This window comes from Lissotriton vulgaris, chromosome 11 (genome assembly GCF_964263255.1).
Source record: "Lissotriton vulgaris chromosome 11, aLisVul1.2, whole genome shotgun sequence".
Classification (NCBI taxonomy): Eukaryota; Metazoa; Chordata; class Amphibia; order Caudata; family Salamandridae; genus Lissotriton; species Lissotriton vulgaris.
Genome location: NC_141699.1, coordinates 63,292,147 through 63,303,543, shown reverse-complemented (window position 1 = coordinate 63,303,543; position 11,397 = coordinate 63,292,147). Strand labels below are relative to the sequence as shown.

At 34.1% G+C, this 11,397-nt stretch overlaps 1 long non-coding RNA gene across 1 annotated transcript; it reads right to left on the bottom strand.

Annotated features, from left to right (window-relative positions):
* Nucleotides 1-4,870: 4,870 nt before the first annotated feature.
* LOC147678975 (uncharacterized) lies at nt 4,871-10,232 on the bottom strand. Its single transcript, XR_015300865.1, has 2 exons — nt 10,188-10,232; nt 4,871-5,536 (listed from the first exon to the last, which is right to left on the bottom strand). It is a non-coding gene; the product is annotated as an uncharacterized LOC147678975 (long non-coding RNA).
* Nucleotides 10,233-11,397: the final 1,165 nt, after the last annotated feature.

Below are 11,397 nucleotides of genomic sequence, written 5' to 3'. Positions count from 1 at the left end.
TGGATTCCAATTTGTAGGCTAACCTTTCTTTCTACCTAAGAGAATCATATAACCGTTAGAGATTGCAAATAGAAAAACATATTGTAATTTTTGATAATGTGCAAATGTATATATATTGTACAAGAATATGAATTGCTACATTACTAAACAAGATCTTTTTACATTGGTACAATAAATATAGAAACATGTAGTGGAAAATGTGTTTAAGAACAAAGTAGCTCTTAGAAATAATGCACAGTGCTGGCTATGTTACTTACTTAGAACATTCAGCTGGGTTCCTCCACCAAAGATATACCCACAGTGCCACAGTGCTGTACACAAACCAGCAATTTAAAGGGCAGTAAAGACAGTACATTGAGTTTTAGATTTATTTTATCACCTGTTGATGAATTGTTACAGATACAGAGAAGCACTGTAAACATTATCTGCAGCAGCACCTGCAGCAAAACAAAGGATGGATGGCACTCCTTCACCTGGTGATGCAGAATAGCAGGCACAAATGGGAAATGTAAGAAGTATATGAAGCAGTTATGGCTAGATACAGGACTGCTAGTACTCCATTGCCACAATTGCCTAATGATACAGCGGTGCAGGTACATGTATGCATGAGAAGAATTGTTCTCAATAAATTTAAAAGTGTATGATAGGCAGATAAAACTCAATTTTCTGAAATTGTCTTCATCTCCTCACAAAAAAAAATCAATGATACTATAGAACCTTTGACATTTCATTCAGGTATCTGCATCTTTGAGACATTCCAGACAGCTCTTAAGATCTCTGCATAATTGTCATTTTGGAAAGCTGTTTACAATACATAGTGATTTGCAATATTATTAACACATTATCTGACAGATGGATCCAATAATCCACAAATATCTTGAGCTAGTGCAATGTATGTTTTTTTTCTCAGTTCTATTTTAAATGATCTAACATATTTCCAAAGGCATACACCTTTGCTGAATTTCTCCTGCTCACAATAAGAAAGTTTTCTTTCTTCAGAATACTGCTACTGTTTGAAAGACCTGAATTTGACACCGTTCCCACAGTCTTACAATAATCTTATATAATGTGTTTTTGGAAGGAACACTTTTAAGATTATTGTAATTTACATGGGTATGGTGTTATACAATCCAAACACAGTCAAACAGTACAAAGTGGTCCAACTGTAGGATGTTGATAGAAAATCCTGACAATGTGCACAAAGAAAAGTCCATTATGAGAGAGGAACATTTTGAAAGGAAATCCCTTTTTAAACTATTATCTAGCTTATTTTTCTGTCATCTCAAACAAAGCAACACAAAATATTAAGTACGTCTGGCAAAAGATAAAAAATTGGAAATTCATAGTAATTTAGTACTTGACTGTATTGTCCATTTATTTGCTTCAAAAGTAGACAGATGTACACATGTATGATAAGTTGATGTCCATCAGTTAAAGCATTACAAATAGATTTAGGGACAAATAAAGCAACACTCCAGAAGGTTTTAAATAAATATCCTTGAAAAATAATGTAGAGGATTAATGATTCTACTTACAAAGGACGTTCATTTGGGTGCCTCCACCGAAGATCCACCACTGTGATGTACTGCTATACAAAAACTGTCCCCACATGATTTAACAGAGCAGGAGATCATCAGACAATGTATCAATTCTCTATTATGGGATATAATTTTTGACTGATTATTGAGCGTCACAATACTCTATTGTTGAAGAAAGTCAGAACCCCAAAAGTAGTGCATCAGTTGGGTCAACTGCCTGGTTGCAATCTGCTTATCAGTAAAATGTTCTTCAAAAATGTCCTTGAGTAGAATTAATAACTTTTGTTATCACAATAATATGGGACATTTTCTTTCACCTTCTTTAGGTGAAGGATTGGAATATGCATGATCTGACGGTATGCTGACTTTAAGAAGGCAATGAGGTGTACATGAGCTCTCAATATTTTGACTTACCTTGCTGAACATCAACAATATGTTAGCAAGATCAAGAAATTAGAGCCCACAAATTACAGATTGTGTGTAGAATCTGAAATATTATTATTTACTCAGCTGTTCTTCTAGGACTGCATTTAATATGGGTTTGGCAGTAAGACAATGAATAGCCAATCAGCTCAATATACTGCCTTTTGGTTCGGCAGAAGTAATGATGAGCTTGAGGGTCTCTTTGTAACCCAGAATCCCAGAAGTCTGCTGAGTTTCATTATTCCTAATAGTCCATGTCTAGTAGTGGTGCTCTCATTGGGTTAGACACCTATGGGAGATTGTCAAATAATTTCAGTAGTAGGAATAGCATAATTAATTGTCTAGGATTATAAAGGAGTACAAATAATTTAATCTAGTAAATATTTCAAGGGGACTATAATCAAGTATTTCCAAAATACTATTTACATTGAGCGGAGATGTAAAATGCATCGTAAAGGACATCATTTCCATTCAAAGTGTGCAGTGTATATCTGGTGCCTGACAAGCTGCTACCATGATCAGCCCTTTCTCAAAGTCACTAGCAGGAAATCTTTGCCTCTGACTCTGCTGTATAACTTTTGTAGGAGTCCCTCGCTGCAGATATTTATATGTTTCACTAGAGCTCAACAAATTGACATTGTCATTTTTTATGGAATGAAAGATTTATGCATTTAGTATAAGTGTTTACAATACTGAAAGTTTTACTGTAACTTGCATTTAGTTCCTATCTATTCCCAAAGGCAACCGTTGTAAAAAATAGGATAGCCTACATCCTGTTAATCACTTCTTTACTTTTCTTACCTAGATGCCATCCTAAACTCAGTGTATCATCTCTGGTTCAGGTGGCCTGCAACTTTATAGTTGGTGTTGTTCGGAAACAATATTGGTGAATGTTTCCTAAATGTAACCAAAATCAAAATACTTCGATTTCTACTAATTTTTAGGGCTTCTGTCATGTCACTGGGCCTATTAAAAGTTGTGTAGCTTTGAAATAATCTCACATTTGTGCTGAAAGTAGTCCCTTCAAAGCAAAATCCACTTTTGGAATTCACTAGTTGATTGCTTTATATGGGCTTCAAAGTGTTCTGTAAATTGGACGATTTAGCACAAGTACCCAGTGCAAATGCATGCTAATATTTCACTACTGGCTTGGTAGTGCTGGAAAACTGATCGCAGTGAAAGGGAAATGAGAAGCACCCTTCACAATTGAATACCAATTGATTGCAATAATAAGGGTTTGACAATTCACATGACGATTGTCTTTTGATGCTTATTTGAGTCAATCTCATTTAATAAAATTAACATTACATTACACTTGGTTCCTTACTTAGAATACAATCAACTCTCTGGACATTGCCAAGTCTCATCTCCCTGGGGCTGACTGTGTTTTTCATTGCACCATGTATACAAAGAAACAGATTCATTCACCCACATCTACTTTACTTTCATGCAGCCACGGGTTCCCCTATCATACAACCTCTCAAACCAATTTCCTCATCTATAATTTTGCATTACTTCTATTGTCAGTTTCTCCTTCCTTCAGTTATCCTTTCTCTCTTACTTGCTTTTCAAGTTGGCTAGGCTACTAACCCTTATTACTTACTCCCACCTCCTTGTCCCAAAGTCAATATTTCTCATATCGTTTTTTTATTTCCCCCTCACATTTGTCTACATTTACTATTCTCTTCTTCCATATCTTACAATTCTCACTCTACTTTTCTCTTTTTCCTAGCTCTTCTCCTGAGCTCTCATCCTTCCAATATCTATTTATAACATTGTATGTATTTCCTGCATTTTGTTTTTATAAGTGACCCCCACACTGTTCTAATGAAGTCTATTTACACTGTGACCTTATTTATATAATTGAACATGTTCATCATATGCCTTCTCATCAATCCATATCTTCTCTTTCCTCATAGTATTTGTTATATTTCTTTATGTTATATCAAATATATAGAGTGATGTAATCACCTCAATAGAACATCTTGATTTTAGAGAAGCAGTAGATGTAACTTGTGGCTGATAAGAATCAGTACATTGGTTAAAAGATAGATAGGATTGTAATGTTTTTCTGAATATTATATTGTGCAAGCTGCATCTGTCTGACTATGTAGACCTTTTCTGCTATTGACCCTAAGACAAAATGACAACAAATTTTTCCATTATAAGCCTCTGTTTTCATAGGAACCTTTAGTATGTTTTGATATGGATATCATGAAAAAATTGAAACCAGAAATTGTATTGTGTTTTATACATGTTTAGTGGCAACATTGGACAGAAACTGAGATGTTAAGTTTGATCAATAATATAAGGTGTGGCTCTTTTGAAATGCATCAAGCGTTGCTAATCGTTTATAAGCAATGTCATGGATTTTAAATATAGTCTACCGCTTGCTTCTGACTTACTACAGTCTCATGTCAAAATCTTTATAACTATTCATTAATCAGTCTATTCATGCAAACAACCATACATACAAACAAAGAAACTTCTGTTCTGCAATAAGTCTAACAGCAAAAGATGCTTCGAGAGAGACAACTTTAAGCTTCAGACTGTCCCTAGAACGCTAAACCACTGATCCACCTATGAAAATTGATAATAAATCCAGTTTTGTTCATGACGGTCTGTTTAACTAAGTGTCATGCATTCTAAAACAAAAGGGAGTCATACCCATATCCAGATTGAATTTTATAGCTCTGCTGTGCTTTGTTAGAGAGGTAAGGTCTTATTTTCAGGTCTGAAGAAGGAAGGCGTCAGAGGTAACTAAGGGCAACACTTTTTATTATGATTTTCTGAATTTCGCAAACATTTTCAAGGGAGAACCATTGACATCTTTTCAGTATTAACTGACTGATATTAAGGCATATTCAAGAAATTAGCAACAAAATACAAAGAAATAGATTTTCAAAATATTGTGTGATGAAAAAAACAAATTTTATTGACAATACAAAAGACAATTAAGGAGCCACAGAATAGATCAGCAGTTTCCCATTGGTGGTACATTAAGGTTTAAATGATTGAATTACGTGATGAAAAGGAGACATTACAGGTTAAATGTTAAATAAGATTGAGGAACAAAAGTAACTGGAGAGACTATTTGTAATCACTCACATTGATACCAGAATTTAATGTACTTCTTCTCATGGAAGCCGCAGTTTATTTACCGTAAAATGATGGGTGTTAAAATTATATATCACCGAACCGTAATAAGGAGATGATTTCAACGTTCCACAGGGAAAAAGCTGGCGTTGAATATTAAACACATTCTGATTTCTTGACAGATTTCTCAAAGGTCTTTCCCTGGTGGGTGACCTGACAGGTGACTGTCTTTTCTGCACTCCAGTCCATGGGGGGCAGAGACAGATAACTGCTGGCCATGAACAGGTTATTTTCACTCTGTTTCGTAGCTCTGCTTTTCTCTACTCCATTGGTAAATATTTGACCATCGACTTTCCATGTCACATCCAGAGAGGCCGGATAGAAGTCTTGGAGAAGACACACCACAGTGGCCTTGTTTTTCTCTACCTCCTCCAGAGAGGGTGGGAATATGCTCAGAGTAGGAGCCTGTGTCTCACCGGCTGCAAGAAAATTAGGAAAAGTATGAGAAAATAGGAATCATTTAAAAAAAATATTTTGTTATTTTTTGGTTAATCATCCTTTGTCAAATTCAATTGCCCGGGAAACATTGTTTGCAACTTCTATTAAATGGCTTTTAAACCAAAAAATAAAGTGACATATTCAGACATATGTGATAAAGCATGGAAAACATATTTTTTTAAAGAATTATCTGACGAGGAAACTTGACTTGAGCATTCGTTTTAGATTATTGCTTTACAATGTAGTCCCATTGAAATACAGGTTTATTTGTACTTTAAAAATAGTATAGGAACTTTAGTCTCCAGCACCAACACGTATTTCCCTAATTCCAGTTGCTTTTCTAAAACATATAATTTTGCTGCCATTTGTTGATGCAATCCTTTTTAGAAATGCCATCAGTGTTTTCTTGTTCGGGAAATAAAAGGATACTGAAGTGCCAAATTACAATTAGAACAATCTCTTCCAGAGAACCTTAAATGCAATTGAAGAGCTACAACTTCTGGTCTACTAAGAAATATTAATAAAAGCTGCTTAAAAGATCCTATTTGACACAAGGTCATTGCACAAAAAGACTGGTATATGGTATATTGTCCAAGCACATAACCATAGAGCTTTAAAAAGTGTTTGAACTTTGGTATATGTGCTGTCAAAAGCTTACTTATACACTTTTATTTTTAAACGGATCTGCTGAAGGAAAACCTATTGCTCTTACAGATGAATACCATTAAGATTGGTACAGAAATAAATGACAGATTAAATAAGTTAATAGGAGCTAACTGACTTAACACCTGAGTAATCTGCTGAGGATAACCTTATCACATAACACAAATGAGGAAACATCTCACATTTTATTTGAATAACGTGCAATTTGTAACAGTATTGAAAAACATGAAAAAGGGTTTGTTCTGTATCATTACATGCTTGAATCTTGCTGTTATTGCAACAACGCCAATAAAATGATTTGCTAGTCAGTTTTACATATTTCATCCTCCTTAGAAGATGAAAAGTGGAGTCAATGAATACTTTAAAACTTTTAGAGCTGAAAATTTGAAGTCAATTCAGTGAGTTATTGCATCATCTTAAACAAATAATATATTATCTGTACTTTCTAATGTTATCAGATATCTATCACCTTTTAAAATATTTGATAGGTACAAACCACAGTCGCAATGAAAGCTCTTTCTTTTGGATTATACATTCTATTAATAGAAAGTACTTGGAAGGGTTCTAAATCAAATCCTAGTTGTTTGGATAGTTTATTTAATTTATTAAATAGCCCATTAAACAGCAGCTTATATATGAAATGTCACAAGTTAAACAGATTCTTCATTTGTTTGTATTTTTATTGGAAAATTCACTTCATAAACTGGACCAACTCAAGATAGATTCTGTCAAAGAACGAAAATGCATGGCATGAATAAAGTCTTAGTAGGTATTGAATGGAAGAAACAAATGAACAATTCTGAGAAGATATGAATTTTTTAAATGTGGTTGAATAGCCATAGCCACAAAAAAGTAGGTGCAATAGTCTTATTGACATTGTACTACGGTGCGAGGTAAATATGGGATTATAGACCATGTTACTTTATTTCATTACAAAAAAAGAGATGATTGAAAGAGAATACAACATATGTTCAGTAAAAATCTATTTACAGGAAATGGGCAGCATAAACAAGAAAATATAAACAAAGGTCTCCAGGTATATTTCAAATGCTTTATCTCAGCAATTATCCTATGTCCAAGTGCTCTAAAAATAGCGAAGGTATTGGAGGCACAGAGAAGAAACTAATCTGCAAAAGACAATACCATTTGGTTGATTGTTAAATCCAGGAGACAAACCAAGGGATAAAGAGTCATTTGATCACAAATCATCCCCATTAAGGTACATAAGATGTAATTTCCTGTGCAAATTATGAAAAATGTAAATATATGCAATTTCATAAGAATAACTTATTTTGACTCTCATGACAGGTTTGCCAATACTGAGGATCTGTGCAGAAAAAGGAAAATCAGCCTAGATTAGCAATATGAGCTGACTGTAAAAAACCTCACCTCAGGAAAGTTTTCATTATTTACTTTTTGCAATGGAAAGGAATTATTCAAATTTCTTATAAAAAGATAAAACATGAAGGCATTACCATAAAACACTAATTCCACATGCTATGTAATATTCATAGAGAAGAAATCCATAACTATACATTATTTCCACAACTAACTATTATGGAACACCGTAGCATTAAAATTACAGGATGCTGTATTGCCCCATCATTTCACTAGACAACACATACTGAGATGCAAAATCTGTTGTTGATATCTTAAGACTAGAGATGATCAAAGAACAATAAAGAAAGCAATACATTTGTATAAAATCCCTGCTTCCTAAGGAAGTAGTTGATATTATTCTGCAACTTACTTAGGACGTTCATCTGGGTTCCTCCACCGAAGATAAACACACAGTGCCACAAGACTGCACAAACCCAGCTAGTGCAGTTTAGCATTTGTAGCTGGATTAAAGATTGATGGCTGTATGCATCTCAATGTCCTTAAGACACAGAACTACAAACATAGTTTTTTGGCTTCCAATACTTTTAACCGTTTTCATACCTACTCTGGTTCTTCTTAAGAACAGTGTTCTTTCTAGAGGATGGTGTCATATTTCCTAAGGGTTTACATGACATAAGGATGACATTAAATGATTTCTAGACTTAGGACAATCTCCACACAGTTAAATGTGATTTATTTTAGTTGAACTTAAGACTAGTAGTCCAATTTCTGAATTCAATGCGAAAAACATTGAATACCATATTTGTTAATTTAGTGCCTTTTAATTAGAGTGAAATAGATCAGATATGAGGCTTTCATCACCAGGTTGATTTTTTTAGATAACTGTAAAATTAGACTGATGGTACACAAAATATTCTAACTTTAAGAACCTGTTTTCAAAATCAATACTAAGAGTATACTCTTTCACAATTCAACAAGAAAACCACATTTTCCCCAACATATTTAGGCTCAAAATACATTCTTAAAATCTGCTGTTTATTAATTTTATTTGAAGGTATTTGTCATCTAAAGAGCTAGGTAACATGATTGAAAATGTGGATTCCAATTTGTAGGCTATCCTTTCTTTCTACCTAAAAGAATCATATAACCGTCACAGATTGCAAATAGAAAAACATATTGTAATTTTTGATAATGTGCAAATGTATATATATTGTACAAGAATATGAATTGCTACAATACTAAACAAGATCTTTTTACATTGGTACAATAAATATAGAAACATGTAGTGGAAAATGTGTTTAAGAACAAAGTAGCTCTTAGAAATAATGCACGGTGCTGGCTATGTTACTTACTTAGAACATTCAGCTGGGTTCCTCCACCAAAGATATACCCACAGTGCCACAGTGCTGTACACAAACCAGCAATTTAAAGGGCAGTAAAGACAGTACATTGAGTTTTAGATTTATTTTATCACCTGTTGATGAATTGTTACAGATACAGAGAAGCACTGTAAACATTATCTGCAGCAGCACCTGCGGCAAAAAAAAGGATGGATGGCACCCCTTCACCTGGTGATGCAGAATAGCAGGCACAAATGGGAAATGTAAGAAGTATATGAAGCAGTTATGGCTAGATACAGGACTGCTAGTACTCCATTGCCACAATTGCCTAATGATACAGCGGTGCAGGTACATGTATGCATGAGAAGAATTGTTCTCAATAAATTTAAAAGTGTATGATAGGCAGATAAAACTCAATTTTCTGAAATTGTCTTCATCTCCTCACAAAAAAAAATCAATGATACTATAGAACCCTTGACATTTCATTCAGGTATTTGCATCTTTGAGACATTCTAGACAGCTCTTAAGATCTCTGCATAATTGTCATTTTGAAAAGCTGTTTACAATACATAGTGATTTGCAATATTATTAACACATTATCTGACAGATGGATCCAATAATCCATAAATATCTTGAGCTAGTGCAATCTATTTTTTTTCTCAGTTATATTTTAAATGATCTAACATATTTCCAAAGGCATACACCTTTGCTGAATTTCTCCTGCTCACAATAAGAAAGTTTTCTTTCTTCAGAATACTGCTACTGTTTGAAAGTCCTGAATTTGACACCGTTCCCACAGTCTTACAATAATCTTAAATAATGTGTTTTTGGAAGGAACACTTTTAAGATTATTGTAATTTACATGGGTATGGTGTTATACAATCCAAACACAGTCAAACAGTACAAAGTGGTCCAACTGTAGGATGTTGATAGAAAATCCTGACAATGTGCACAAAGAAAAGTCCATTATGAGAGAGGAACATTTTGAAAGGAAATCCCCTTTTAAACTATTATCTAGCTTTTTTTTCTGTCATCTCAAACAAAGCAACACAAAATATTAAGTACGTCTGGCAAAAGATAAAAAATTGGAAATTCATAGTAATTTAGTACTTGACTGTATTGTCCATTTATTTGCTTCAAAAGTAGACAGATGTACACATGTATGATAAGTTGATGTCCATCAGTTAAAGCATTACAAATAGATTTAGGGACAAATAAAGCAACACTCCAGAAGGTTTTAAATAAATATCCTTGAAAAATAATGTAGAGGATTAATGATTCTACTTACAAAGGACGTTCATTTGGGTGCCTCCACCGAAGATCCACCACTGTGATGTACTGCTATACAAAAACTGTCCCCACATGATTTAACAGAGCAGGAGATCATCAGACAATGTATCAATTCTCTATTATGGGATATAATTTTTGACTGATTATTGAGCGTCACAATGCTCTATTGTTGAAGAAAGTCTAGAACCCCAAAAGTGGTGCATCAGTTGGGTCAACTGCCTGGTTGCAATCTGCTTATCAGTAAAGTGTTCTTCAAAAATGTCCTTGAATAGAATTAATAACTTTTGTTATCACAATAATATGGGACATTTTCTTTCACCTTCTTTAGGTGAAGGATTGGAATATGCATGATCTGACGGTATGCTGACTTTAAGAAGGCAATGAGGTGTACATGAGCTCTCAATATTTTGACTTACCTTGCTGAACATCAACAATATGTTAGCAAGATCAAGAAATTAGAGCCCACAAATTACAGATTGTGTGTAGAATCTGAAATATTATTATTTACTCAGCTGTTCTTCTAGGACTGCATTTAATATGGGTTTGGCAGTAAGACAATGAATAGCCAATCAGCTCAATATACTGCCCTTTGGTTCGGCAGAAGTAATGATGAGCTTGAGGGTCTCTTTGTAACCCAGAATCCCAGAAGTCTGCTGAGTTTCATTATTCCTAATAGTCCATGTCAAGTAGTGGTGCTCTCATTGGGTTAGACACCTATGGGAGATTGTCAAATAATTTCAGTAGTAGGAATAGCATAATTAATTGTCTAGTAATATAAAGGAGTACAAATAATTTAATCTAGTAAATATTTCAAGGGTACTATAATCAAGTATTTCCAAAATACTATTTACATTGAGTGGAGATGTAAAATGCATCGTAAAGGACATCATTTCCATTCAAAGTGTGCAGTGTATATCTGGTGCCTGACAAGCTGCTACCATGATCAGCCCTTTCTCAAAGTCACTAGCAGGAAATCTTTGCCTCTGACTCTGCTGTATAACTTTTGTAGGAGTCCCTCGCTGCAGATATTTATATGTTTCACTAGAGCTCAACAAATTGACATTGTCATTTTTTATGGAATGAAAGATTTATGCATTTAGTATAAGTGTTTACAATACTGAAAGTTTTACTGTAACTTGCATTTAGTTCCTATCTATTCCCAAAGGCAACCGTTGTAAAAATAGGATAGCCTACATCCTGTTAATCAC